Below are 18,721 nucleotides of genomic sequence, written 5' to 3'. Positions count from 1 at the left end.
TTTAAGGGAGCGAAACAAACGAAAAGTAAATGATCCATTTTTATTTTATTCTTAGAAATAAAATGCCTTTTGGCTTAGTGAATAAAATTAATTATGTTCCTTTTAAAGTGATTCATTAGTCATTGTAATTGCAAAATAATTATGTAACGTTACAAAACCGGTCTCTACTAAATACATTTAACACGTAGTTTATTCTACCTTTTCAACCTCATTGTTAATTCAAAGGATGTTTCGCAGTGGATGTAGAAGCAGAGAACCCACTGCCAATTCTATCCATGCGAAATCTACGTTCATATAATTGTTCGATTTTATTATTTAATTTTTGTACAATTTTTTAGTGGAACAGCACCAAATGTTTTTCGGCTGCTTTCGTGACTAAAATCGGCATGTTGGATGACTTAAATTGCTCCTTTGCACTTGTTTCGTGGTTTTTCTTGAAATATGTAATTGGATTGTAGTACGCCAAATGGTATCGGAGGGTTTGGTTTTATAGCACGGTATAACAAGGATACAGAAGGATATATATACACAAATTAAAATAAAATTTAAGACTAACACTTTATACTATAAAAGTTCGTGCGTTTTGGTTCGCTCTAATCTTCTGATTTCCTGCGTGTTATCCAGTAGCTGTATTGCTTCCATGTTGCTGTAATTTAGCGACCTATTTCATGCTTTAAGGCGATATCTTTGATAACTTCCTAGCAGTAGTCATAGTACGGTAATTAACTGTAGAACTTTATTTTGGCCGCAATTACATATATAGGTCTAAACTGGTCTTATGATATGATGACTAATAAATTAATCCTTTCGATATTAGATTAAGTTGAGAGTATCTTCTAACTAACCAATAGAGTTGCTTGATTTTGAGTTCGATCTGCTTTGCTTTTTATCCAATATGATGTTGATTTAATATGAAAAATTCTGCCTTAACAAATAGATTATTTTTAAAAGTCAATAAGTTGTCTTTATAGTATTACAAATTAAACATTATTAACGTCAAAGACAAAAAGATAATATGTAAAGCCAAAAATCTACGAAGACGTGAAAATGAAATGTTTGATTGAAGTATTGAAGAAAAACGGTCGTTAGACAAATACAAGACGAGACTGTCATATCTTGCCTTGTCATATAGAAAATCTGCATGAAAACGCTTAAACTGAAAACATTTAACCATTTTTTTTATTTTATAGGCATATAAAGAGCTTTTAATTTACTTTAAAACAGTTTATATCTGACTGTACTATTTTTACTCAATTTTTTCATGATATATTTTGTAATTCTCAAGATTTGAAGATTCTGAGATGAGCTACAGAATCCGCTTTGGAGGCAGTATAATGAACTTCAAAGATCTCTCTAATTTCCAGTAGACTGTGTTAATTTACAATAATTTCAATCCGCCATTGGTGGCCTTACAACCTAAACTATGCTGCTTATGTCAGAAATCCAGTCAAGGGGTGTTTTTCAAGGCATGGATGTTTCCTAATTCTAATAGTTTATGACTATGAAACTTTGAGCATCTTTAATCTACCTTACAACTTACAACTTTGTCACCTTACAACTTTAACCACGATACTTTTGCTTCGAACTACTCATAACTATATCAAGAAATGCTTCGAGTAACCGTAGAATGATTGTCAAACCAACATCAGCCTCAATATATATTTTTCTTGATAAATACATACGTATTAATTTAGCTTATAGTTATATAAATATATTCCTTCTTGTGTATGATCCAAATACGGTCTACATTTAAATAAGTTTGAAATTTGAAAGATTTTGCGAATTTTACAATCACATATTTATCTCGTTTCATTACTTCAAAATTAATAACTTACCTAAATTACATTCTTACCGCACATGAATATTTGTTGAATAATGTTGATAACGCTGTTCGTTCATGTCCCCGGTATTACAACTTTATCAGTTTTATCTAAAAGAGTATATTAATTAAAATTTAATGTGTTTTCAGAATGATTCTTGATTCATTTTTGAAACTTAAACATTTTATAGATCAGAAATATCAAACATATAACCAATCAAACAACCAATTCTGGAAAATATCTGTTGATGTGAAATTGAAAGGTTTGAAAAATGTTGCTATGTATCTCAAATCGAACAATCACATGCCACTACACAATTTGATTCGGAACATTGATTTAAATCCAGATTGTCGAAATTTCCTTTAATTGATTACAATTAATCATGGGTATTTAAATAATAAACCTTTTCAAAACCAATTTGTTGATATGTCGTTTTGATCGATTACCTCTTAATACTTTTATGTCCTAGTGTTTTTATGTAGTAATTTTATTTACTCATTATATCATAATTTCGTCACTGTAAAAGTTCTAAGATTTCTGGGCGAAAAACTGAAGGAAGTGTTTTTCAGAAATCTGTTTGAAACTAGTTTTATACTATTAAGAGATTTTTCCCGAGATCGGAAGAAATGGATGGATGGATGCATAAAAACTATTCAACCAATATCTCTCAGCCGAGTTACTAGAGATGTCTGCAGCCTAGCGTAGTCGTGACGGAAGACGGTGCCTTTCCTTTTACTAATCCATCGTCCGTAATTAGTATTTTCAAAAATGGTTTATTTAGTTTAATTTCAGCAAAAATTTCCATATAGAAACTCGGCCCATTAAGTATTTCATTGTTAATTCATTCAGAATCCTAGTATGGAGTTTCTTTTGGCGATCCCTTAAGCACTAAGAAGAGGATTAACGAAGTGATCCAAGATTTCGCCTTAAACATGAAATAAGGTTGCTAAATCACAGCAACGTAAAAATACAGCTATTGGATAAAATGCAAGAAATCAGAAAATTGAAACGAACCAAACCACACGAACTTGTAGTAGTGTGTAACTTAGTGTATTAGTGTATTCTTAACTTTAGCTTAATTAGATTAGTTTTATTTTAATTTGGGAGATACTTACTGATATATTAATCCCGTACTCGCTCAGCTTGTATATTGAAGAAAATACTAAGCACATCTAATGTAAGATGTAATTAATAAAAAAATACAATAAGTTTGTGCAAGTTTGTGCTCATAAGTCACTGTAAAAAGATTCTTTTCTTTAGAATGTTTTACTCATTCTCCAATAAGATGCACATGAAAGGAAATTCTTTTTTAATGATCTAATACGATGGGCTGGATTAGTTCTATTTTATTTATCTAATCGTGACTATATTTTGTTTGCATTTTGTATTTTAAATAAAATTAGTTAAAATACTGTATATTATATTACATAATGTATGTAACAGGTCAATTGAAAGGTCGCCGGCCTGACACATAGATGGCGCTACTAGAATTAAATCCATAGTTTTTTATGTAGCCATAACCCTTAAAAGATGCGTGTATTATATATAAATTTGACAGCTGTCGGATTATTAGTTTGTGAATTATAGCATTTTGAGTGAAGCAACTTTTGTTATTGTGAAAAAAATGGATAAAAAGGAATTTCGCGTGTTGATAAAATATTGCTTTTTGAAGTGAAACAATACAGTTGAAGCAAAAACTTGGATTGATGCCGAGTTTCCGGACATTGCCCCAGGAAAATCAAGCATCAAGGATTGGTATGCTAAGTTTAGACGTGGTGAAATGAACACCGAAGACGGTGAACGCAGTGGACGCCCAAAAGAGGTTGTTACCGACGAAAACATTTAAAATATCCACAAAATGATTTTGAATGACCGTAAATTGAAACTGAATGAAATCGCAGACCCTTTAAAGATATCAATTGAACGTGTACATCATATCATTCACGAATATTTGGGTATGAGAAAGCTCTGTGCAAAGTGGGTGCAGCGCGAGCTCACTTTTGACCAAAAACAACGACGATTTGATGATTCGAAGCAGTGTTTGAAGATGATTAAGCGTAATAAACCTGAGCTTTTGCGTCGATATGTGACAATGGATAAAACATGACTCCATTGTGTCAGTCCGAAGTCCAATCGATAGTCATCCGAGTGGACTGCACACGATGAACCCGCTCCAAAGCGTGGGAAACCGCAACAGTTGGCTGCCAAGGTTATAGCGTCTGTATTTTGGGACGCGCATGGAATAATTTTCATTGACTATCCTGAAAAACGAAGGACCATTAACAGTGACTATTATACAGTGTTATTGGACCGTTTGAAGGATGAAATCGCCGAAAAACGGCCGCATTTGAAGAAAAAGAAAGTGCTGTTTCACCAAGACAATGCACCGTGACACAAGTCAGTGAAAACGATGGCAAAAATCCATGAATTGGGCTTCGAATTGCTTCCTCATTCGCCGTATTCTCCAGATCTGGCCGCCAGCGACTATTTCCTGTTCTGAGATCTCAAAAGAATGCTCGCTGGGAAGATATTTTCGTCGAATGAAGAGTTGATCGCCGAAACTGTGGCCTATTTTGAAGCAAAGGACAAATCGTACTACAAAAATAGTATCGAAAAGTTGGAGGGTCGCTATATGAGTGTATCACCCTTGAAGGTAATTATGTTGAATAAAAAAACTAATTTTGCAAAAAATGTGTTTTACTATGGTAGGCCGAGGACTTTTCACAAAATATCACTTTAAATTTACAATGTAAATTTTCGCGCTGAAACAAACACGACAGACAGTTCCTCTGCTAGTTAAATTTATTGCTGAATGAGCAAGAAACTCTTTCTGTCATGAACAAGAATGTTGACGTATTCGGCATACTATTGATATTGTACGTGTCCCGAACAAAAACAAGAGAGCGCTCATTCATTTCATTCATCGAGTATTTAATTTATCGCGATACCTGATATCTGCAGCATTGTTCGCCGCGCTCCTTACCAAACCGACCAACAATCGAATATCGTAATCCGACCCTGCACCACCCCTGAGAAAGACCGACCGAACAACCATGCGGGGGGGCGGCGGCCCCACGGCATGGGCGCGCGGAGGACGTGGCGGACCCACCGGTCGCCGTACACGAACATTTCGCAATCCGAGGCGTCGCGAAACTTAAATCAACACCTTTTCATCGGGACACAGACAGCGGACGGCTGGCCCCCGGGACGGAGCCGCGCAGCCCGTGGGAACCACGGGGGTCGTTCTCTCTCTGTGTGTGTGTATGTGCGCGCAATTATTCGCGGCCCCGTCGGCCCGGTTTTTTTTATTATTATTTTTGCGACACTCCCGGGGCCCCGAGGGGAGCGGGGTAACGCTGGCGCATCCTGGCCATCCGGGAGAGATTTAAATGGCGAATCTTCGGGCTAGGAATAATAGGACGTTCTCAGGCTCCGACACTCTCCCTCTGCTCTTGCAATTTTAAACAAAAAAAATCTATATATATATATATATATATATATATATATAGAGCATCGTTCCGATGTGGTTTAACTGCTTTGCATTGTGTCGCCATATTTATATGGAGATTAGAGCGCATCCTGCAGGTCTCTTTGAAAGGGTTCGCGATTCCTATAAGCAATCTGGAATCATTACACAGTCGGGATTATTTATAGGACCGCTATAATGCATCTTTGTTCGTCACCTTCGAATAACGTTATCGCTTTTTGCTAGGGTGTTTTGTTTATCAAGTCGTTGTTCGTCATAATATTTAATTAATTTGACCGACATTTCATTATATTTTGTGTCTCACACTGTTCTTGTTTATTTATTTCTGCAGAAACGAATTAAGGATATTGAAAGTTCTTGGAAATTTAATCATTTTGTACAACCTTGTAGTGTAGTGTTCAGTCAGTTCAGTGTCAATATGAATACAGTCAAGGACTGGCTGTGCACACATTTTATGGTTAGTTTTGACGCCAGTAAAGATCTGTAGTAACAGTTTCTGTAATTAACTTTTAGCAGCTCATACACTACACCCACAGTATGCACAGGAATTCTTTATGTTGTTTATTTTTTATGTTTATATCAGTCTGCATCAGACCAACAATAAGCCACTTCCATCTTTCTGTGGCATGTCTTATGTCGTATCACGTGCTGTTCTCCTATTCGACTCAACGCCAATGCCAGCTCGTTTGTATATTTCATGCCATAATGTATTATTTCCTGTTTTAGTGCTCGCACACCGATACCGAAATACATATACTTGTTGCTTATGCTTCGAGGAATATTAAGTATGTTTCTGAAATCCTTGCTATGCTTGTGTCCCATAATTGAATATCGTATATTCAAATTGACTTGATGATGGAATTGTATACCATCATTTTGCTCTCATTGCTTAAATGGGAGTGACGACATGTTAACCAATTCACACTATGGAGCTTGCTGTCAACTTCTTTCCTGGACTGATCCATGCACTTTTAAGCTTGTAACCTGTCGGAAAGTTCTTTGAGAGTTTGAGTTTTTGTTATCGTCCAGTAAGTCTTGCAATTTATGGTGTTTAGATTTTTTGATTCTCTAGGTTGACCAGCATGGCCATATGCCCTCACCATCTGCCCAGAGGGCAATAAGTATTTGTTATGTTTATATTATATATACATGACATGTAGAAAATCACTTCATTATGTGATCTCCTGTACAAAATACTATTTTAATTAATTAGCCTTATTTCAAAGCTTATTCTAAAATCTATGTATGTCCAATAATCAGATCGGATGGTGTTAGACATTTTAGTCTACGCACTTCACTGTTACTTCGCATATTTAGCTGATTAGCGAGTACATTGGGATGCAATGACACTTTCGAAGTACTTTACAAAAACATGTCGAATTACACTCGTTATTGGTTCTAGAAGAGTATCGCGTTGTATCACTTCATTTGAAACATAGTACGGAGAATCGACAATGGCACGCAACACTTTATTTTGGAACCGTTGTATGATCGGTATATTAGACTTGTTAGTGGTTCCCCATAGTTGAATTTTATATGACCAAATAGGCTTGGGTATAGATTTATACAATAATATCTTACTATGTGATGAAAACTTGGATTTGCGCCTGATAAACCAATATATTTGGCAAAGTTTAAGTCCAAGTTGTTTCTGTTTGATGAGTATGTGCTTCTTCGTGGTGGACATGTTCCTCTACGCAATGTAAAAGTTATATGACTGGAATAATACTAAATGAAAAATAGTTTTTATATGAAAAAATACTAAATCCATCGAATTTATTGGTTAAATTTGATTTATTTAATAATTGTTACTATTACAAAATACATGTAAGCACTTAATACATGTAAGCAACCTGTTTAGTATTTTTGCAAGTATTAATAACTATGATTCCTCCACAGAAATGAATCGCCTACAGGCTCCTCCTTAAAGCTTCGATTATCCATTCACGATTATCCTTCATATATACCTTCATTAGTATACTTACGACACGAAATCATGTAGTGATTAACTATCAATATTATTATAATTATCATAATTACCATATATAAAGTAGTTAGACAAAAGCGCCTAAATTTGGAAAAATATTAGTTTTTAGAAAAAAAATCAATCATTGATATTACTGATCTACATATTACGTAAAATCAGAAAAAAATTAGTAATTCAAATTTGTATATGCTAGAAACTACTTTACCTAGGTCTTCTATACAATCAAATAAATTTCAAGGTCAAATAGTCAAAAATAAATAAAACCAATTTAAAAAAATAAAAAGTATATAATGGTTACGTTTAACAAAATGCAATATTGAAGATAAGCGATGATAAGATACCTAAAGTAAAATTAGCTAAATCTCTAAAATTTAGAAGATTGTTCCTGAGGTGAAACAGCTATATGGTAAATTAATCAATATGATAACAAGAAAAAATACTCCAATAAAAGTTATTTTAAAATGAATAAATAGGAAGGAAAAGTATAACTGAAATAAATATAGTATTTTTAAAACTCTGAATACAATACCACAATATTTCTTCATTATTGTCTTGGTATGTAGTAGAAGTTTTTTAAGTATGAAAGGAAGATATTTAGATTCTTGGTACGTTTCTTTCAATATTGCAGTTAAAATAATAAAATACAAGTCTTGGCTGACTATATATTGTGTTTAGTTGGGATTTAAGATTAATATTTCGGGTATATTTAACATATTTTTAAAAATACCAATGTACTGATATCAGACGAAGTGTCAGTCACTCTCCATCTTGGTTGATATTATATTCGATAAAAACGGATAAGGATTTTTGGTCTCTTAATTGATTAGCTATTAATAAAACCAACTGAGATTTTATGATGATTTTAATCTAGCGTTTGTAAAAAAATCTATCGTCACATGTTTCGAATGAAATTTTATTCAGGCTTATTCACTAATTGAAAACTAATTGAATTAGTATCAGTAATTACTAGTGTACTTATCATATAAATCAATAATATCAATAATAATATCATTACTTTAAATTTACATTAGTTATTTTTTAATTTTTTAAGTATAATCAAAGATTTCAATATGTTGTGTCTCTTGTTTCAAGATAAAAACTCGGAGGTACAAAGGCAAGGCATTTAAAAAAACCTGTCTTTGAAAACGTCGCTACACCTGCTCGTTTTCGTCTTGTCGTAATTGTTTATTTTGGGCATTAATTTCAACGAAAAGTTTTAATTAAATGAACAATAATTGAAATTTACATTATTTTCACATTTTTATATAATTTGAATAGAAGAATCTGAATAGTAAACGCTCTGAGACTAGCAGCTTGAGCATTGATATAAAATGAAAACATGAAATCATAATTTGAAAATTTAGGTTTGAATGCCGTTGGATAAGGGTAACCGTTATAATATGAACATTATATATATTAGATCCTAGAAATGATTTCATTTCACGAAAGGAACTATATTCTATATATTTTCAGTACTCTGATAATATTAGAGTAGAACAACAATCATTCTTGGACGATCGTCAGAAAAATCGATCTTAAGTTTATTTACTGGCCACGATTAGAGTAAATCATCCATAAAATGTGGCCCAGTTAAATGTACAGAAGTACTTGTTCAGATAATTTTCTCAAATTGCTGTATAAAATAAAATACAAATCGCGCTGGTATGTCATAACCAGCTGAGTATTTTGAATTTAATTAAAAATATTACATTTTTCTAATTTATCTAAAGTTATTTTGTACATACTTCATCGAAATTTGTGACGTCAAAATGCCGCAATGTTGCCGTTTCAACTCAGAGTTTTAGTTCAGTTTGGCTTTGACATATAACGAATTTTTAGTTTAAATAAAATAATGAAACAAAAATGCCATCAAATGTACTTTACTTTCATTAGAGAGCATATTTACCTTTTTACGTTTAGTTCTTGTTTCCTTCGATGGTGTGTTTACTTGTCAAGTCATCTTGATATTACAGTATACGTCACTTTTATTTCTTCTGCTACTGCCTGAACACCATTCTGGATAACATTAATCACTGAATTCCCCCTAATGCATTTATCATAACTACAAAACAGTTAGTATTCATCCTTTCCTCATACATTCTAACCTAATGCTCATGTATAATTCTGAACAATTGGAATCATATCTATGCACACAAATCTTTCTACAATACCATTTTCTACAGTTATACTCTATTAATTATATGCATAATTTTAGTTCTTTCCACTCTTATCGTTCTGTCTTAGGAATTTTCAGCGATTAGAGATGTTAGTCACAGTACCCACACTAATATTCAGCGCAGCAGCAACCCGTTAAAACACATTTTCAATAAAATTATAGCAAATTATAGTATTTAATATCATCAATATTTACCTCTCTAACGGAATTTACCGGCAAAAGGGGGTCTTAATTATCGCGTTCCTGTTCGAAATTACTGTAGTAATTATAACTAACATTTTGAAGAATTTTGCATATGTTTGGCAACAGGACGACTTTGACCGGCTAGTTTGGTTACACGTTTGAACTTATCAGGCAGCATTGTGTCTCTTTTTAACTAGAATAAAATGAGAAGGAAAATATTGTTTGATTCTGAATTTACAAATTGCGGCAGGCAAGTAGTATTTACAAATAAACTTTGGATAGACTATATAAAGCATTGATTGTAATGGAAGCAACGGATCCAAACTCCGCTTGGTAGAGCTATTATTACAAAACCACGTTGATTATGATTAAATATTGTAAGTTGGTGTCTTTCATATGGCCTCCGCCACATTTGGGTAAAAATTGGAGTGCGCTCATTTTATTTCGTCGAATATCTCGCGAGAGATTCTCTGGATTCAACAATGAAAAACATTTTATTTTGTAAGAATGACTTAGTTGATCCTACTATCAAGCAATTGAATTCCGATTGAGAATTAGCAACTGTAGGATAATCCAGGGGTTCCTTTTGAAAGTATCTCCAGCCTTCAAAGTCCACCACAGCCTTTATGCTTCTAATTAATTGACAACACATTCTATTTGAGATTATTTGTAGCATTTACCTTGTATATATAATTAATTTATATAAATAATTGTAGATACTATAGTTGACATTTAATTAACAAAAAACAATCAACAAATTCTTTTTCAACAGCAGTTTTTCAACAAATTTTCAAATATCTTCTTGATTATGTCTAGAACACTCAATGAATAGCAAGCAGTCTAGAACAGCAATGTCTTTTAATAATTGTATGTATTATTACTTCTCTATATTGATGTTATATATATTACATACCTCATGTTAGACAAAAAGCAGAGCAGATCAAGCTCAAAACCAAACAACAGTACTGGTTAGTCGGAAGATACTCTTAACTTGACTTAAAATCAAAGATATTGGTTTATCTCTCAATCATAAAGCCTATGAACGTTCAATATGTTCTTGCACTAAAACATCAAACCAACTAGTAATCCAACGCAGCCAAAATGAAGCTACAATTAATTACCAATACTTATCGTTACGGAACCAACGAAGAGCTGCGCGATGACCTCGAAATCAAATGGATATACGAGGTGATCCAGGATTTCGCCTTAAAACGTGAAATAAGGCTACTAAATCACAGCAACGTGGAAGCGATACAGTCCACAGTACAGATTGAAACGAACCAAGCCATACGAATTTGTCTAGAGTATGTGTTACTTTTAATCTTGGCTTAAGTTAGTTTTAAATACACCTTCATTGTGTATCGATCGAAGTACAACTTAAAAGTAGTAATAAATTAATACTATCTTAATTTTATAAATCTATGTATGTATATTTCCTATAGCCAAAAGCACTATAACTATATGAACTTGTAAATTTGTATATATTTACAGAGCAGAATTTCAATCGAACACATTTTTTTCAAATAAATTAATTTTATATATTTTCTTATTATATCTACCCAGATACTGCCTTATATTTGCGGATGCTCATTAGGGATGATATTTTTTTGATCCTTATATCGATATTTCTTTCTGCCGCTGTTTTTTATATTAAAAAAAAGATATTTCTTAAACACCATGAAATGGGTACTCAATTTTAAATATTTATTTAAAATATCGCAGATATTGCAAAAAAAATTTCGATATTTCTTTTTTCCTCCCATATATCGATATTTTTATTTAAATATCCGAAACGATAAGATCGATATTTTTTAAAATATCGATATTTTTCTCGCCGGCCGACACCCCTAATACTCATATTATTTATAGTAACAAGTATATATTGTTTGTTTTCTGTTTAGTTTCACTCAGCTTGATCACTTTGTCGGTCGTCAGCGAATTTTATTTAAAATTACGATTTTCAGTACCTATTAAATCGCTGCAATGCTTATTCACAATAGCGTGTGTATTAGTTCGATCGTTATTAGTCAACTCGAACATGACCAATCCAAAAATAAATGCTTTATTTGCATTTCGGTGCGTTTTGAGAAAATGTGCACATTGGTCGAGATCAGGATCGGGCCAGGCGAAGTAAAATACCAATAAAGAGGGTCAAATGGGCCAGGTTATTCTGTCGGCATGAAACCGTACGCGAAAGAGGGAGACGGCACGACAAAATCGTCCGATCAACGGCCGACAATGCGTCTCTGGTCGCCATTAACATTGCAGACATTCTTCTATATTTATAGCGTCGACGCGAAATCCATGCGCCCCGTGCAAAATGCACTTGTGGGAACGGCCCCTGCCCCAGCCCCCTCGCAAACGACGTCACTGGTTTTCGCGAGTGCAACTACAGCCCACGCTGTACTCCGCCCCGGCCGGAGATAGCGCTTGGAAAGATTTATATTTCTTTGTTCTGCCAGTTTAAACATGTAGTAATTTGTTATTATCATATTTGATGTATAAGTAATATTATTAATACTTATTTAAAAATAAAACATTATTCCATATATATTAAATTCATACCCTGTTAAGAATTATAGGATTTAATGCTGTAAAAATAACTGATGAAGAGGTCTAACGGAACTTGGCATTGCTTTTAAAGAATACAATTTTTAAAAGCATATAATAAATAATAAAATTTGTGTATAGACATAGATATTTAAAAATGGAAGATGCTTATAAAAATAGCGTAGAGCCAACAAAAGTTGATGGAATAAGATAAATGTTTTGAAAATACCACGTTAAAAAGTGAAGTAAGTTGCCACAAATTGCCACTAGAATGTTAAATTGTTTTGTTTATTTAACTTTGCTTTTTTAGAAATAGGCTAGAAAAAAATATACACTATTACTACATATTTAATCAAATCGAATTGTTCTGAGTTGTAAAGAATTACTAGAATAAACGTGTAGGACGAGAAATATATACTAACGGTTTTTTAGATATGGTAAATTCATTAGTGAGAATACAGGGATTAAATCTAATTTTATCAAGATAATTACACAGATAGTGACAGAAGAAACAAAGGAGAAATATAGAGATATCAAAATGACTTGACAAGGGAAGACAGCAACGAAGGAAACAAGAACTAAATATAAAGAGGCAAATATGCTCTCTAATGAAAGTTTAAAACATCATTTGAACATACAATTGTTAACTAGATATATTAGGTCTCTAGGGGATACCATAGGTGGTTTGGAAAAGAGTTCAGTGTAAATATAATAATATAACTTTAATCGAGAAACGATTGTGGCTGTATAATTAATTGTAGTTTAAGTTTTTCGATAATATATGCATTAGATGTACTCTATAAAATTTGATGATAATAAAATGAAAAAGATATTAAAATAAATTATGTTTTATAAAAAAAATCACTATTTTATTTATACTAAAATTTTATATACCAAAACCAAGATTGATTGAAAGTCAAAGTTTCAATGGGAAATTTTCACGTCATATAATTGGATGATGTGAGTTCACTATTTCAATGGATAAATTATAGTTTAAATTTGATTAATAAAACTTCATGTATTGTTAGAATTAAAAAGTTAATGTTGATATATATTTCTCCGATCGTAATATCGTACTTGAACTACCACAAAGACTGAATGAAATCTAAATAAAGAATTGTGGGATAGGACAGAGGGGTGTTTTTTGTCGTTGGGGTCTGATCGTCGGCCGATGCCCGACGATAGTAGGGCCGACCGGCTCCCTACCGCGGGACGCATGCGCAGCATTTTCGCCAGCCTTATGCACGGTCGGCGGCTCAGACGGGCTGCAGAACACGATCGTTGCACCCGTTGCATTAGTGCGAACGCCGCGAGAGCCGGTACATTGACTACGAGATAGATCGCCGCCAGTAACCAGATTTACTTGTTCACACAGATACATATTCTGTTCGATTCGCACTCACACTCGCACAGGAAGAACAACGCACTGCGAACGTTCCGAGCAAATACGGTCGATGCAACAACTGCGATCCGCGCCGTCTTCGATGTCGTTGTTCCGCCATCGTAACCGGCAATTTCGCCATTGAAGTCCGGCTCGGCGACCGCCATGATCGTCGCGTTCCCTCGCGGGTCTTGTTACTATTATAATCATTGTTGTTATTGTTGTTGTTGAGTGAGTTCGTGTTTATTTTTCGTTCGCGTTAGTTAGTCCGTCACACCGTCAAATCAGACTAGTGGTAAGTCGTAAAAAAAATTGTGTGTGTGTCCAACTTTGTGCGATATTGGATGTGTCATTCCCGATTTTCTGTCGTTTTGTCATCCGCTCCCTCCCCCTCACGCCGCCGTCCGACCCTGAACCGTAACGGACGGCGTTATTTTTTGATTTTTGCGAAAGTGCAGTCCGTTGTTGTCGCTACCGCCGTTGCACCGGGCCGGCGCGACCAATAGGCAACCACGAATTCGCGTTCAGGTGTGTAGCCGGGCGCGTCCTGGCCGTGAGGCTAGAGCGGGCTCGCCCTGTTGCCGGGTTTAGTGTTTTGACCGATTTTTTGCGAGTTTTCCCTCGTTCCCCGGTGCGGCTGTTGTGACCAGACAGGTATGATGAGTCGCTTTTTCTATTGTCCCTAGTCCCAACATGTTTAACTGACCGAAATTGGGGTGATGCCAGTCTGTTTAGGGTAAAGTTTACAGGTTTAAGTGTGATAATAGTTGAATAAATAAATAGTAAGTGGTAATTGTGTCGCGTTAGGAACGCGCATTCTATTAGTTTAGATTAATTCGAAGTTTCAGCCCCTTTAAAACGTTAAAATTAGTCTTGATGGTTGTTTGTATCATCATCATCATGTTCTATAATTAATTCACCAAAATCTTGATAAACATTGAATTATGCAGCAATAATTTGTATTGTTTTGTATAGATTTACCACTAAATTCAAAATAAAATTGATAAGTTTTAAATTGCTTATTATTAGTTAGGCATAGTTTTTACAAAAGTATTGTCAGTTTGTATTTAAATGTGCGCTATGAATGCTTTTTGGTTGTTAATTAATTTATTATATTTACATATTATCTTGTTATAACATCTAAATTACTATTTGTTTTATTTTGATTTTAATTTCGAATCAACAGGAACAATGCTAAATTAAGATATATAACTTTGAATTTCCATTTTTTTTTGGCATAACTACGAACCATAAAAACCTATAAAATATAAGCAAATCAGAGTGTTATTTAAATTAATTCGGATTTTCATTATCGTTTTGATGTCCGATACGTTGTAAAGTAATTGTGTGGTGAAATTATAATTCACGCCAGTTACATATATATACATATTCTATCGGTATTGGCCATTCATGAAGTCAAAATCGCCTTATTTAAATACAATACTGTTTCATTTATTGTTATGGAAATTCAGCGAAAATTGACGGGATTTTCAGCCTAACAGTTACAATTTTAGCCAACATTAACCGGTTGATATTTGTTTTTCCATTAAATATCCTTTCGTAATGTGAGAAATCCATTATATATTGAACTTTTTTTTGCTCTAATCTTGTGTTCATACGAATGCATTAATAATATATTAATTCAATAATAGTAGTATATATATGAGAAAAGATACCACATATTCATATGGTTATATATGCGAATAAATGGAACATTCGAACAGCTTAATGATATTTTGTTTCAACATAAACATTTTAATATGTGCAATAAAAAATTAAAATCACAGAAGAAACCGAATTTATCACTGGGCCATAAATCACGACTATATAATGGACATGGTACTAAATATAGAAGCTATAAACAAGCAACAAACATCGAGTTGTAAATTATAACATTTGCAATGATTTTTAATGTGTCTAATGTATAATTATAAACTTTTGAATTGGAAAGATATATATTGTGTAAAAGGTATATTTTGTATAAAAGGATAAATTATTGTGTCGATATAATAAGTGAGAATTTTTCAAAGATAAATTAAAAACACGCATCTTTAATAGCGCGGAACTATTAGATCATTGATCTTGATGAGAAGAGATTGTTAAATTTTAGTTTAAAACATGTGCTTATTTAAAACCTTGTACCAACTATAGTTAAAATGAGATAATAGTTCTTATATACCTCATGAGTAATTTGATCAGTTTATTGTTTGTTATTTTTTATAAAGCCGTTTTATAATAGTTGCGTTTCAGGCTAATGTAATTTATTTATTAGGAACTACAACATGTACTTTGTTTAGACTTACAGCGTACGATCAACAAACTTTACTTGCAGTCGCCGAGATTTTTAAATATTCGCAATTTGGCAACGCCGAACCGTTGGATAGGTCGCCATTTTCTATAGGAACCCGGTTTCGCGAACGTGTTCGATGTTTGACGCTGGCCACGTCTGGTTAGTCGCGGCACAAAGGCGACCCGAGTCCTCGCTCCCTCCCGCCCCTCGACTTTGCAAGCGAAAATTATCTTAACGTACGTCCGCTAGGTTCGCCAGCGTTCTCGGGGGACTCGCGGGCTTTTTCGTTGCGAAAGTTGGCGGAGGCGGCGTATGGCGGCATTGCCATAGCGGCGGGCAGGTGGTCGTTCGGTTGTGGTAGGTTTTTGCGCGGGAAAGACGGTCCGGTTGCGGCGGATTTCCACCGGAAAATTTAGGTTAGGCGCGGTGTTCAGTGGGGAAGATGCCGGTAGTGCATTCGGTCGGGTAGACTATGTATCGATTTTGGCTGTGCTGCAGGGTTGTGAAATTGATAAGATAGTGGTGACAGTGGCGTTACTGCAGCTCCATATTGATAGTTATTTCGGGAAAACTGGAGATTTGTAGAACTTTTAATGTTTTGACGTTTCGATATCCACTTCAAATAGTTAGGTTAGTAAACGTATATTGTTTGATTGATTCGGGTTTGAGTCATTTATTCGATACTATTTGCAGCCCACCTACGAGGCTGTTTGCAATTTATGATATTTTGTACAATTTAGTTTAGCTCACACTACTTCCGTTCTTTAAAATGCCCATGTGCAAGTCTTTTAATATATAGTTATTCTAATATGATAATAATAATTTCCGATTATCAGATTCTGGAAGAAATTATTCTATAATGCTATATTATTGTGGTTCAGTTTGCATACAATCAAATCAAAAAGTGGGTGTGCTTTCTTACAATTTATTAAATAATTCTTTTACTATTTACTTTTGTTACATGTTCTGATAAATGTAAAATCACCGTATATTGGTTATAGATATTTTAGTTATTTTTGCAATGTTATAATTATTTTTATTTAAGTAATAATTGTGAGCTATAGGTTGCTATGTAATTCATGACTTTTGTTAATTTAATTATTCCGGAATTTAAACGTCTGGAGTTTTTAATTACAATAAATATTGTTCTCTATTAATCATAAATGTTGAATTTCTTAATAAATGCATTATATCATAATTGATTTCCAAGAGCTGTGTGCGATAGGTTTGATTAGATCATCGGCATCTTTATTATTATATGTGAAAGTAAAGTATCCACAGAACTAATCTCTTTAAACCCAAATATTGGCACGTGATCTATTATAAAATAAACATCATGTTCTTACGAAAATCAAAAAAATATTCGCCCTAAAAATATTTAAAGGTCTTTAAATTAATTAAAAGATTAAAGAGGTTATTGGATAGTTTATATAGCTTAGATTTAAAAAACTGAAATTAGTAAAACTTTTTAATTTAAAACTAGACTACTTTTTTGATTTAAGGATGGTGTTTAGTTATAAATGTTTTATAGGACTTCTTGGATGCCCATATTTTAGTGATATCAAAATATTTATAAATTGGACGTTTTGTTATAAATATTATTTAGACGATATACGTTAGACGTTTTTATGATATCAGTCTATAGAAATTAAAATAATGTTTATTTCAACTGAACAACTTTTAAATTATAATCAATCGAGAAGTGACATCCGACGAAGGAGATAATTCAGAATAGTGATTTTTTTCTATTGTTTTTTCATAAAGTCATATAAAATTATGTTTTGTGCAATTATTTTATAGTGAAGAAATGACCAAAGACTCGATATAAGATCTAGTTGAAATAAGAATGAAGGTACTAAATAAAGAATATATTAAGCTTCTCCATGGTAAAACAGCTCTTCACCCAGACACTTGAGGAAAATTACCCAAATCACTTCACCATTTACACGGATGGTTCTGAACGAGAATATTTCGTCGGTGTCGCATACACTTCAAGTCTATTTATTAGAGGAGAACTTTTGGCTTCCTACTATTACTAGCATTTTTTCTGCGGAGCTTTTGGCCATTTACAAGGCCCTATCTGCCTTGGATAGGTCATGAATCGACGCATCAATACTTATAATATCGGATTCTGAGTTCTCTGGATAGTCTGATTTCAGTAAAGACCACATCCTTCTAGACTGTAGAAAGCTTGAAATACTAAGACAACAATGCCTCGGGATGCCAAGGACATTAGAGCAACTGGTCCAATCCAAGCAGTTGGACATGTTCATCAACTTTTTGACGGCCGATTTTTTTATTTATTATTTTAACTTAAATGTCTTTCGTTTATATACTTTATTTGAATACTATTCTATAACCCGACCCTGAATAGCCCAAGAGGCTGATAGGTTTTTAATACATAAATAAATAAATAACTTGAAATAACGCTGAATAGAATCATACTAAGAAAGAATTAGGCGAACCACTTGAGTGACTTCAGTGGCTGGTAATGAATAATGTAATAATTGCATTAAGTAATATTTAAAATTAACATATTTCCACAAGTATGAAACAATTTCGATTGTTTCACTTGAAGCTGAAGAAGGACGTAATTACTAGTTTACTTATACGAGTTGAAAGTAACTGAAAAATAGATTGGCTAGTTTAACATATATGGTTTCGCACGTTCGACTACTCGATAAAATTTAAAAGATTATTAGTTTTTCGATCACATGTATTATTGTTTCAAGAGCCTGTATTAATATAGACACTTCAAGGTCGAAATCCAGATAATAATATATGAGTCTGGAATTTAATAACAGTAAAAAAATCGATTAGAATATCGAGCCAAAAGTGAAAGCTAAC

The 18,721-nt window shown here is 33.5% G+C and overlaps 1 protein-coding gene across 14 annotated transcripts in view; it reads left to right on the top strand.

Annotated features, from left to right (window-relative positions):
• Nucleotides 1-18,721, top strand: part of Syp (synaptotagmin binding cytoplasmic RNA interacting protein) — a 99,747-nt gene that overhangs the window by 39,694 nt on the left and 41,332 nt on the right. For 3 of the 14 annotated variants that reach the window (XM_076403362.1, XM_076403359.1, XM_076403351.1), the window contains exon 1: nucleotides 13,444-13,879. The exons of 6 other annotated variants lie outside the window; for them this stretch is intronic. The gene's annotated coding sequence lies outside the window, so the exon portion shown is untranslated. Of the gene's footprint in view, nucleotides 1-13,443; nucleotides 13,880-14,117; nucleotides 14,239-16,019; nucleotides 16,505-18,721 lie in introns of those variants that run through there. 5 more of the 14 variants (XM_076403363.1, XM_076403360.1, XM_076403352.1 and 2 more) reach the window with 3 other exon arrangements.

This window comes from Rhynchophorus ferrugineus, unplaced genomic scaffold (assembly GCF_030347505.1).
Source record: "Rhynchophorus ferrugineus isolate W39M unplaced genomic scaffold, kcgeb_rfMv2 rfM4, whole genome shotgun sequence".
Taxonomy (NCBI): Eukaryota; Metazoa; Arthropoda; class Insecta; order Coleoptera; family Curculionidae; genus Rhynchophorus; species Rhynchophorus ferrugineus.
This window is presented reverse-complemented; position numbering and strand designations above follow the sequence as displayed.